This window comes from Furipterus horrens, unplaced genomic scaffold (assembly GCF_987537825.1).
Source record: "Furipterus horrens unplaced genomic scaffold, mFurHor1.1.pri manual_scaffold_2, whole genome shotgun sequence".
NCBI classification, from domain to species: domain Eukaryota; kingdom Metazoa; phylum Chordata; class Mammalia; order Chiroptera; family Furipteridae; genus Furipterus; species Furipterus horrens.
The window spans coordinates 197,395,308-197,407,046 of record NW_028327172.1 but is presented as its reverse complement, the minus strand read 5'-3'; the positions used below and the strand labels follow the sequence as shown (position 1 = coordinate 197,407,046).

The following is an 11,739-nucleotide window of genomic DNA, read 5'->3' as shown; positions in this document are numbered from 1 at the left end:
AATTAATTATAGAGGAAAATGTGTAAAACAATGACTCTTGATACTGTGAGAATAAGTAAATTAGCAAAGTATAGCTAAGGAGGCAGGAAGCACTAAAAAACCAGGAGCATGTTAACTGAGACCCAGCCCACGTGGCTGTGCGTTTTCTCTTCAGCCATGTGAAGTTGTGCCAGAGCAATAACAGAATAGAAAGAGTTTAGAGTTTAACTCTGGCTTTGGTTTAGAAAAGTACATAGCACAAAAGGGGCAAGAAAGTCATCAAGAGGGATTGGGCAAAAAAGGCATAGTAAGGATTTGTTATGGGATTATATTGGGCAAAAAGCAAAAGAGAACAGCAAGAAAGAAGGTTATCTTTATCTATGTGTATTTTTCTCTTTTATCTCAATTTTTATCACTATATCTATGTCAACTACATTACTTCATAGGAGTAACCATTATGAAGGGAAGGGAAGGAACTAAAGGATCCTCTCATCGGTCTTTCACACACCCTGCTTTTGTCCACAATAGTTGAGCCAATTGCTGGTGAGAGGCAGGGCAGAATAAAGAGAAGAAACAACAAATGTTTTTTGTCCCAGACATTCTTAGAAAATTATTATAGCTTTCAGAGTGAAGAACTATATTAATTAATATAGGCAGATAGTTCTTAGAAACCTCACCAAGTTCTCTCTTACTCGTGGTAGTAGAGGAGTAGCAAGGTGAATTTCAGGGCACCTTAGAGAAACTTTATAATTGCCATAAAAAGTACTTAAATTGAAGCAGCCTTGAGGAAAAGTATTGAGAACTGACACAGCACAGCAGGGTCTGATGAGAAAAATATATAAGCAAGAGCAGACTTCTGTATGTGGAATAAACTTCACCATATTTTATTATGCATAGCTCTGATATTCTATCTTTGTGATACTGCATAATCTTTCAGGAACTAAGATAGAATGCAAAGGAAGATTAAGTTTCTATCAGATAAAAACACTGGCACTTGGAATAGAATTTATGTTCCCTTATAGAAAGAAAAATAAAAATTATTGCACATCTTAATTTATATAATGAAATTCATGCCCATCATTAATACAGCATAGCACCAAGCAATGTCAGGTACACTGTAGATGCTCAATAATGCTCTATGAAGGAGAATACAACTTGGAAGAGAAAGTGGCAATGATAATTACACCTAATATCAAAAATGCTAAATAACTTAAACATATTTTCTCATGGACTCTCTCATTAATAGTGTATGGTAGTAAGGGCAGCCATTAATTTTCTCACTTTACATAGTGAAAAATGATGGTACAATACAAGATCTTTCTTTCCATCTGAGCACAAACAACTAACTAGTAAAAGAAAGTTAGAGAAAGTGGAATTTTCACACCTACTTCCCCCACAAGAAAAAAGAGAAAATAAAGAAAACAAAAGAAATTTCAAACAGCCAAATATGCCCCAGAAAGAAAAGTATTTCTCATGAAAACAAACAAACAAAACAAAAAAAAAACCTCCTTTATAGTAATACTTTAAGCATCATTGTGTAGCCAACCTGGCATATAAAATTAACACTCACAGGATATTAAATTAGATGGCATTTAAAGTCATTTCTGATTTATTATTCAACATATTACTATAGAAAATAGTATATGGGTTAGAGCTTGTAAAGACTAATTATTGAACCCCAAAATGCAGACTTCCAAAATGTCATCACCCTTACTGAAAGTACTGAAATACAAAATTAACTCAAAAATCAGAAGTCAGGAAGTCAAAAATTAATGAATCATATTTCAGTCTTCCTTCTAATTCAAATGTCTTATCTAATCAATGACTGTCATGACTTTCTTTTTCATGGCTATTAAATCATCCTTATTCTCTTGAACCTCACTGACCTCTACATAACTTGGGAATTACTATCATTTTCAAGGATAATTGGGAAGACATTTGACTTTCTCTATATCCCTTCAATCTAGTGCAATGTCCCTATCAATATTTTCTTAACCTGAAGGCAAGAATGTTCTAAAATAAAAATGTGATCATGTCTTTCCCTTTCAAAAAGTCAATGAAATCCCATCACTCTTATAAAAAGGTGCCAGATCCCAGTGCTTATTAACACTCTGGACCTATATTTTGTCACATTTCCATAAAGTACTTAATATTTTCCCTACATAGAATCATTGGCTCTTCCTGATATGACATGCTTCATCTTAACCCTAGGTGCTTGCACAGAGTATTTCTACTTTCTAGACTAACTATATCTTGCTGGGCCCTGGCCACTTTGTCTTTGCCTGAAAAACTCTGATCGGGTAAACCCAAGAAGGTGCTGAAAGATAAAATGCATTGTAATTTAATGGTTAATATGGTTTCAGCTACTGTCCTTTACCAGTCTGATTTATTGTTTGTTCAGTAACAGAGAAATGGCATTTGATTTGCCAAAAGACCTGCTGAGTTTAGGGGGAAAATATCCACTAATATCAAGCTATTAATCAGAAGTAAATGTCTGTAATGAGGTTCAGCTTAAGACATTTAATCCTCTGTTTTTAAATGGATATATCCTCTTAGAAATGAAAAATGAACTGAAACTCAATCCTCAATTAGGAAATCATTCGTTGAATATACTAGAGTTATTTTGACTTATTCTATGTCATCTGTCATTTTATGTAAAAATTATTAGGGAAAATATTGAAAATAAAGTGTTCCCTTGGATGAGGAAACATGATTTCAATGATAATGCTTTTGGTGCATTTGAATTTAATGAAAACATATTCATTAATTCTGATTGCTAATACTTAAATTATCTAACATCATCTTCTTGTAACAGAATCAAATGGGTAATTTCAAACTAAAAATGGCATACAACACTGATCTGAGGGTAGAAATATTGCTCAATCAATTTCTTCCTATGCTTTCAAAAGTCAGTGAGCTCTACCATCTTAATATGATTCTTTCTAAATCAGATAAGAAGAATAGATTTTTCTTCTAATGAATGAATCAAATGAGGGAATAAAGATTTTGTCATAGATCTTCTGTACTGATGCAAATTTATGAATTAATGGACAACACTTCCTAATGACTCCAAGCATATGCAGGTTCAGCAAGTTGTTTCATGGTAATAAGGAAATCTAAATGTTTTGTCATCTTTTATTATGTAGTAAGATATATCTGAGAGATTTATTTGAATACCCATTATCTAAGAATGTGCACCAGTAATTGGTCTATTTCCTCCGAGATGTATTCCTAACACTTTTATTCCTGCTCCACTTGGTATTGTAGGAAGGCAGTTGTCCGAGGGCCCTTGTCCTCTGGCCAATGGTCGGAATCAGAAGGTAATGGGTTAAGTGTACGAAAGAAGTCAGACTGGGGCCGTGCTCTGTCTGTCTGCTTCCAGTGGCATCGCTCGCTGCAGCTGTTCCTTCCCATTATTCCCGCTCCTACAAATTAGCTCTTCCCTCTGTGCCTCAATTCCTGCTGAGGTTTAGCTCTGTCTATGGAGTAACAGCTTCAGGGCTCCCATAACATCACTCTTTCCCATGTCCTGCTCCTTTTAAAAATGGCAGCGCTTCCTGTTGGTTCTAATCTCTGCTTACTTTCTCATACATCGTGTTTCTCTGGTCTTCAATCACCCATGCAACCAATTCCCATATTAAATTTTCTCAGATTCAAATACTTAGGTTGTGTTAAGTTTTCCTGCATACAAATAGATTGCTGTTCCTTTTTTAGGCATAAAGTGAAAAAGATGAGAAAAACTCTAAGGTGATTCTTCTTATTAAGAAATCTACAAAGAAAATCTCATTCTGAACCTCTGAATGACACTTGAGTATATTTTTTCCCTTTAGGTCTTTTTTAAGTAAATTAACACCATCGACTAATAAATTTCCAGTGTTTTTCCTGCACTTCCTAAGCACCATTCTATGTACTCGGACTCCAAAGATCTATAATATGCAAACTCTTTTCTCAAAGATGTAGCAGGATAGGAAGACACATGAACAAAAAACTGGAAACACAGAAAAATAAAAGAATGGAAATATGTGTATATATGGCAATATAGGAAAATATAAGACAAAAATAAAACTGAGCCATAAGAGGCTTGTGGAAGGTCTCATAAAAGAGTAGTATAATTTTAAATATAATTCAGTAACCAATATCTATAACATAAATCTCTATTTGTTAACTCTGTAGAATGCATTCCTTATATATTACATATATATTGCATATACTATAATGATTCATACATCTGTTTCCTTTAGTAATAACAACAGATACAACCCAGACCTTCATTAACACATTGTCCTGTATAGTCAACTATCTGATAGAAATTCCCACATTCTCTTCCAAAATTCCTTTCTTATCAACAAATTTGTCCATATATTCATTTTTTATATGTTCCTTCTACCTTTTCCTCTTATTGTAACTTCACTGCTGGTTTTCTTCTAATGACCGATTTCTTTGAAGACATTTCATGTGAAAGCTGTATTTTCTTTTCCCGTGCACTTCTGTATCTCAGAGCCTTGGTTTGGGGTTAATGTGTGTGTGTGTGTGTGTGTGTGTGTGTGTGTGTGTGTGTCTGATTGCTGTTTCTAAATAATTTCTTTTCTTGTCTCAATGGAAATTTTCTTCCATTTCTCCCTGCAATTCCCCATAGATTTTTCTTTGTAATTATGTCCCTTATTTCTAACTTTCTAAAACAAATGATTAAGAAATCATCACCATGGTATTCACATAAGAAGATCACCTAAAAACTACATAATAGTAAAGTAGCTCCAGAGAAAGCGACTTGCCCATCTTCCTTATTGATATGCCAAACATAGAGTGGTCCGCACTTCCGATGCTCGAGATTATATAACAAAATTGTTTGGAAAAAAGCACTTTTAGATGGATATTTGTTAACCTAATAACTCCTAGAAGGAAAACTGTCAATAAAGTGATGTTAATGTTAACCATAAAAATAAAATAAAATAAAACCAAAAATCAGTCATCTTTACATATTTTTAAGCATGGACATAGTTGAGAAAAGTGATAACTTTCTGATATTTTGACCTTTTTAAATATATATTTCTAATTTTTCCTACTTTATTGACAATGCTGTTCCTTTCTCTTTTGTTAGCATCTCTGTCTCTTCTGACTTACAGCTTTGGCGGCACCATGCATTTCCTCTCGTTATTGTAACTACATGCTCTGTAGCATGCACACAAGAAAGTTATGGATTTAAAAGTCACTGTAAATTTTTAAATCTATTCTGAATCTTCAACATTTTTAAAATGTTCCTCAAAATTCCAGATATACATATTCAAATGCCCACCTGATACCTTATCTTAGATGTTTAGCATGCATCTCAAATTTAACATGGGCCCTGAAGGCTAATTGATTATTTCACCTCTCTCAGTCTGAGAGTATTCTCCCCCTTAAAAAACTTTACCATGAGCCTACAGTTTCTCAAGCCATAAACGTATGTTTACTTTTGGGTAGTTATTTCTCCTACCCTCCTATAAATCTTTTAGCAATTAATTTTATCTGTAACTTCAAACATATCTGGAATTCATCCAATAAAACCTATTGCCTCTATTACCATTGCCAAGCAAGACAAGATCCTGTCTCACCTACCTTATATATGTCATGCTTCTGGTTTTGATTCTCTACAATATATTCTTCATAATACGGTGAAGTGATCTTTTATAAGCAACTATGTTCATGGGACTTAATAATTAAACAACATATGTGACTGAATGGATAAAAGGCAAGCCCCAAATATATGCTGCCTACAAGAGACTCACTTCAGCTTCAAAGACACAAAAAGGTACAAAATCAAGTGTAAAGTTTAAACCTGCAATTTTATGTGTCAGCTATATTTCAGTAAAGCTGGAAAATAACACACAATTAAATGGATATTTCATTGCGTTGCTCTGTCAAATACCCTCAGCAGAGTGCACACATCTATACCCCTGACAAAGGGAATATCAGCTGCAGTAGGAGTTACACTCATCCTCAGGAAGCCTATCTGAAGATTATTTTCCTCCCAGAGTCAACATATGGTCAATATCTGGATGAGGAATGTACAGATTCAGCCCCATGGATGTTGAAGAAATATCACGGCTCTGGAACTTCCGGTCATGGTTAGGTGAGGCCCCAGATGTATATCAATGGATAGCCTCTGCCCAATGTTTCCTTCCCCAGTTTCCCTTGGGTCCCTTCTCAGCAAGCCATCTGTGCAAAAGTCTTCCTTTCAGAGTCTGTTTCCAGGGACCCCAGTCAAATAGACAGCTTCAACAGCAGTGCCTACTAGATCCCCTATTTTCTTCAAGTTGAAAGGATACAATAGAAACATGTGAAAGTTTTCAGTATATTTACAAACAGCATATCAACGTGATAAAAAAAATTAGATACAGGGATAATAAGCTTCAGATAAGAAAGTGTGTGATGTTCTATCTCCAGCTTTGTGATCTCGGTGTCTATCCTTCATTTCTTCCTTCCTTTAATCATTTATTCCTTCTTTCCATTTATTCCCTTCTTTTTTCCTTCCCTCATCTTTTTTCCTTAATTAATTTATTCTGTCCTGCCTTCTTTTTTATCTTCATGTTGTGAGAAATCATTTACTGAATATGTATCACTCCACCTTATGTGGGAGAGAGAGCAGTGATGCAAAGGGAAAAAAATCTGCCTTAAATGAGCTTACATTCTTATATAAAGAAACATGATGTCATCAAACAATATAGAAAATATTTTTAATTTTGGTAAGTTCTCTGGAGAAAAAAAAAACTAAGCATCGAAAAGGCATTAGTATTACTATTTTGGGTTATTATTATTTTAAATAGAGTCATCAACGAAAGCCACATTGATCAAAAGACATTTGAGCCAAAGCCGGATGGAGGTGAAGGTGAGTGAGAGTCATGCCGCTCTCAGATATAGAGAGTCTCAGGCAAACAGATCTGAAATGCAAAGGCCCTCTGGAGATGGGTACTTTGGGATAGTTGGGGAATATCAAGAACATTAGTGTGATCAGAGCAGACCTGGTAACAAGAAAGTGATTTCAGATGAGCTCAGAGAAAAATTAGAGATACAGTGCATATTTTTAAGAAGTTTAAGTCATCCTATGAGTTTTTAGCTTTTACTCCGAGTGAGATAACACTGCAGTGTTTTGAGCAGAGGAATGATGTGATTTAATCCCTACTTTAAAAGAATCGTCATTCTGGCTTCTGTTATGACAATATAATATTTTATATATATATTTTCTTAAATATGACTACAAATTCAAAATAACAGCTTCTACTATTTCCTAGGTATCAAAAACACTTGATACTAGCCAAGGGTCTAGTCAAGGAACTAGCATAAATGACCCATGGGCATGGACAACAGGGTGGGGACTGACTATGGGAGAAGGGACAGGTGGCTGGGGCAGAGGAGATCAATGGGAGAAAAATGGGACAACTGTAATAGAAAAACAATTAAAAAATTAAAATTAAAAATTAAAAATTAAAAAAATAAAATAAAATAAATAAAAATTACTTCTGGAAATTGAATTTTAGATTTCACAACTGTAATTGAAATTACCTTTAACTTAGCATTTTGTCTGAAAGGTCTCAGATTCATGACCTCAGCAACACAGACAAATTATTAGTAAGGTAAGCAGAAAAACAATAATGAAGTTCAGAGAAAAAAATCAACAAATAGAAACTTCTAGTCCAAGTAAAGAACATAAATACATTTCTCCCTGCTCCTTTCCACAGTAAAATTATAAACCCTGGAAATAATCAAAGAGACTACCGAAGTAGAACTCTAAAGGGTAAAAAGAAGAAGGCAAACTGGTTTGGAACCCCACGTCTCCCAAAAACATGCAGGCTAGGGGGGTGTTAAGTCTCTACCCAATAGCAGAGGATCCTGATCCAATGTTTCCCAACTACCAAACTATAAACAGAATGCCAACCAAGTAGATTCATTCTTTCCCTACCCACAAACAGTGCTATAGCACTATTATCCCCTGACAATAAGTGCCCAACCTGGTAAGGAAGTGTTCATAACTCAGAGAAAGAGGGTATTCTACAACAAAGAGCCGCCTGGTCCTGGAAGCCTTTTATATTTATAAACCTGATACACCCCTCCTACTGCCAAGACTATAGGATTCCTAAAGATTATCCTACCATAATGAGTGTCTAGTAGAGAAATATTCTTGGTCTTCCACAGGTAGATAATGAATCTACTGTTTTCACTAGGGGGGGGGGGAATGAATAAACTGTACATGAGACTTCTGTAATCTTTGCTAGAACTGCATGTGAATCTATGATTAAGTCAATCCAAATTTTAATCTAACATCAGTGATATATAAAACAAAACCAATTATTTGTAAAGATCTATACATTTAATAAGCCTATTGCCGCATTGATCATGAAAAAAAAAGGGATAAGATATATTAATGACCAATAGTAACAATTAGAAGTGATACAAGTATTTTCTAAAAATGTTAAAAGAATGTTAAGAGAATATGAAGGCAACAAGAGTAGTTATATCTAGTCACAGAGGAATACATAAGGATTAAGCATTTTTTGAACTTGGTATAACTGATGGAAGAAATGCCTGACAACAGATATATATTAAAGACCATTAACTTTTCATCCTTGGATTGACAATAATTGTCATGCCTGAACTCAAAGTTTAGTTTGGTAAACTAATATGTAATGGGTACCAAAAAAATAACTCTCCTCTTACCTTTTTTTTTTTTTTTTTTTTCATTTAAGATAGGGAATACTTTATTCAAATCCATCAGAAAAAAAGATAGGTTGTGTCAGTAACAAATCATCACGTTTTAAAGCATAGGCTACTAATTTGTATGAAAATATATACTGCTACATACAAACTAACTGATCAGACCACAACTTTTCAATGTTGAAAGCAGAATAAGCCTCTTTGTAAAAACAGCTCCTTAGTGACATTTTAGCTTTCATATTCCTCTCCTTCTTCCTCACTCTCTCTTTTAACAGAATCCGCACTTCCCTCATCCTAATCCTTCTCAAGGACAGCCATGTCCCCACAGGCCTTAGAAAACTCTCTTTCCTCTATGCCCTCACCCAGTGGACCAAGGTATGCTTGGCATACAACAGGTCAAACTTGTGGTCCAGGCAAGCCCAGGCCTTAGCAGTCACTGTGGTGATACTCAGCCGGCACACAGCTCCCTGGATTTTGGCCAGGTCTCCACTGGTACCACAGTGGGAAGCTGGTAATTAATGCCAACATCGAAGCCAGTAGGGCACCAATCCACAAACTGGATGGTATGCTTTGTCTTGATGGTGGCAATGGAAGCATTGATACTTTTGGAAACCACATCACCATGGTACAACAGGCAGTAAGTCACATATTTATTGTGGCAAGGGTCACATTTCACCATTTGGTTGACTGACTCAAAGCATGCATTGCTAATCTCTGGTATAGAAGCTGTTTCTGGTAGTCTTTTTCTGCAGAGATACAGTGGCAAATGTGGTCAGAGAGAAGTGGATTTGGGAATAGGGCACTGGGATGATTTGGAATTTCATCAGATCAACATTCAGGGCTCCATCAAATCTGAAGGAAGCAGTGATGGAAGACACAGTTTGAACTATAAACCTATTTAGGTTATTATAGGTTAGGGGCTGTATATCGAGGTTTCTATGACAGATGTTGTACATGGCTTCAGTGTCAGCTATGAAGGTACAATCAGAGTGCTCCAGGGTGGTGTGGGTGATGAGGATAGATTTGTATGGCTCAGCTATAACTGTGGTTGAAACCTGGGGGGGCTGAGTAAATGGAAAAATACAGCTTGGCCTTCTTGCCATAATCAATAGAAAGACTTTCCACCAGCAGGGAGGTGAATCCTGAAACAGTTTCTCTACCAAACTGTGGAAGATGAAGAAGCCCTGAAGACCTGTCCACTGGTTGGTCAGTTTCTGAATTAGGTCTAAGGCAAGGTCAATGATCTCCTTGCCAGTGGTGTAGTATTCATGGGCATAGTTATTGGCAGCATCTTCCCTATCTGTCATTAGCTGCTCAAGGCAGAAGAGCTCATGGTAGATGCCAGTGCAAACTTCATCAATGACTGTGTGCTCCGGGTCTACAACTCTGTCCTGGGTACATGCTTGCCAGCATCTGTATTACTGAAGAAGGTGGTGAAAGAATCATCACCCCCCCTCAAATGGTCTTGTCACTTAGCATTTGAACTTCAGGCTGGATGCCATGTTTCAGGAAGTAGAGCTCCTAGCAGGCATTGCCAATCTGGACACCAATCTGGCCAATGTGGATAAAGACACATTCATGCATGGTTGCTGCCTCACAGCTGCCCAGCAGATAGCAGAGAGGAAGAGAGAGGTTGTCCCTTCTTACAGTACAACTCTTAAGAGGTTGATGTAAAAAACATCCCCACACCTTCTAAATTCTTTTATTGGGGCTAATAATTAAATTAACTTAAGAGAGCTTAACAGGAGAAACTGTCTGAAATTTACTACAGTTGTACATACAGGGATGCCATAAGATTATGAGCTCCAAGGAGACATTGAGTGATAGGCTTTCTGGACTAGGTGGAAGAAGGCAGGAGTCTGGGATTTCAAAGGGGAAGCAGACAATATACAGGTAAATGAGAAAGAGCACACATGTGGTAAACAAATTCTAGCTTGGTCACCCAGAAACACTAGAACACAGGGACATCTGACAAACAGGCTTTGTTAGATTTCTCCTTGTCTGCCACAGCTAGTTTATATTATGATGGTAAGATGATGCTTTCTTCCTCTAAACAGGGTTTTTAAAAAATCTAAATTCCTCTAAGCAGATAAGGAGAGAAGGGTCAAAGGTGCTTTCTGAGTCTTTTGACTCTTAATAACCAGCTCAAAATCAATATACCAAAAGGCATATTTTGTGTGGCAAAGTCGGTTTCCCTCATAAACTTATATGCACACTTATTATTGACATTAAAGCCAGAAATAAAATTATCTCTTAAGTGATCAGAAAATGCCTAATGAAAAAGTGAGAATTATCATTAACAGTATTCTTACATGAATCTCAATAATGCATTTTATTTAGTTTTTTTTCCTTTATATATTACAAAGTATATCACTTCAGATATGATTGATATCAACTGACATTTCAGAACCTTTGAAGTATGTTAAGCTATAGGACAATCGATTTGAATTTTCTGGGGGGAAAAATGACTTTGAGTTCAGTGTAAAATGAGTAGAAAGGATGAGAGGAAGAGATCAAAACATGGACCATTACAGTAATTTAGCCAAAATATTATGGGCACTTATGTTACAAAGATAGAGCTAGCTCTAAAGGGTAGGCTTACTTATAATATATTTCAAAAGTAAATTCCAAGAGACTTAGTGATGGATTAGATAAGGGAGTTTGGAAAAGTAGAAAGAATGTTGGCTCTATTTCTTGTTTATGTGACTGGATGCATGGCAGTCCTATGCTTTCAAAAAGAGATGAGGAATATTTTCACCTATGTTAAAGTGATATTATACAGAAAAAGTTTAAAGAATAAGTGCCAGATAAATACTTTTATTTTATTTTAATTGATAATTGTGTGTGTCTAAATAAAATGGACCTTTGTTAAAATGTCAGTCATCATTGATTTTTGCAAATAGTAACAAATGATATTATTGAAAATATAGTAAAATATTCTTGACAAATTTGGGCTGGGAACAATGGAACATAGTTAGATCCCAAAAGCAAACCTAAGAATAGCCGAGGGTCATAATTGGTAAATAAGTAGACAATAATAAATAGTTTTTTTTTTTCTGAATGTGCATTTAA

At 35.6% G+C, this 11,739-nt stretch overlaps 1 pseudogene; it reads right to left on the bottom strand.

Annotated features, from left to right (window-relative positions):
* Positions 1 to 8,895: 8,895 nt before the first annotated feature.
* Positions 8,896 to 10,251, bottom strand: LOC150020262 (tubulin alpha-1A chain-like; annotated as a pseudogene).
* Between the last annotated feature and the right edge of the window lie 1,488 nt (positions 10,252 to 11,739).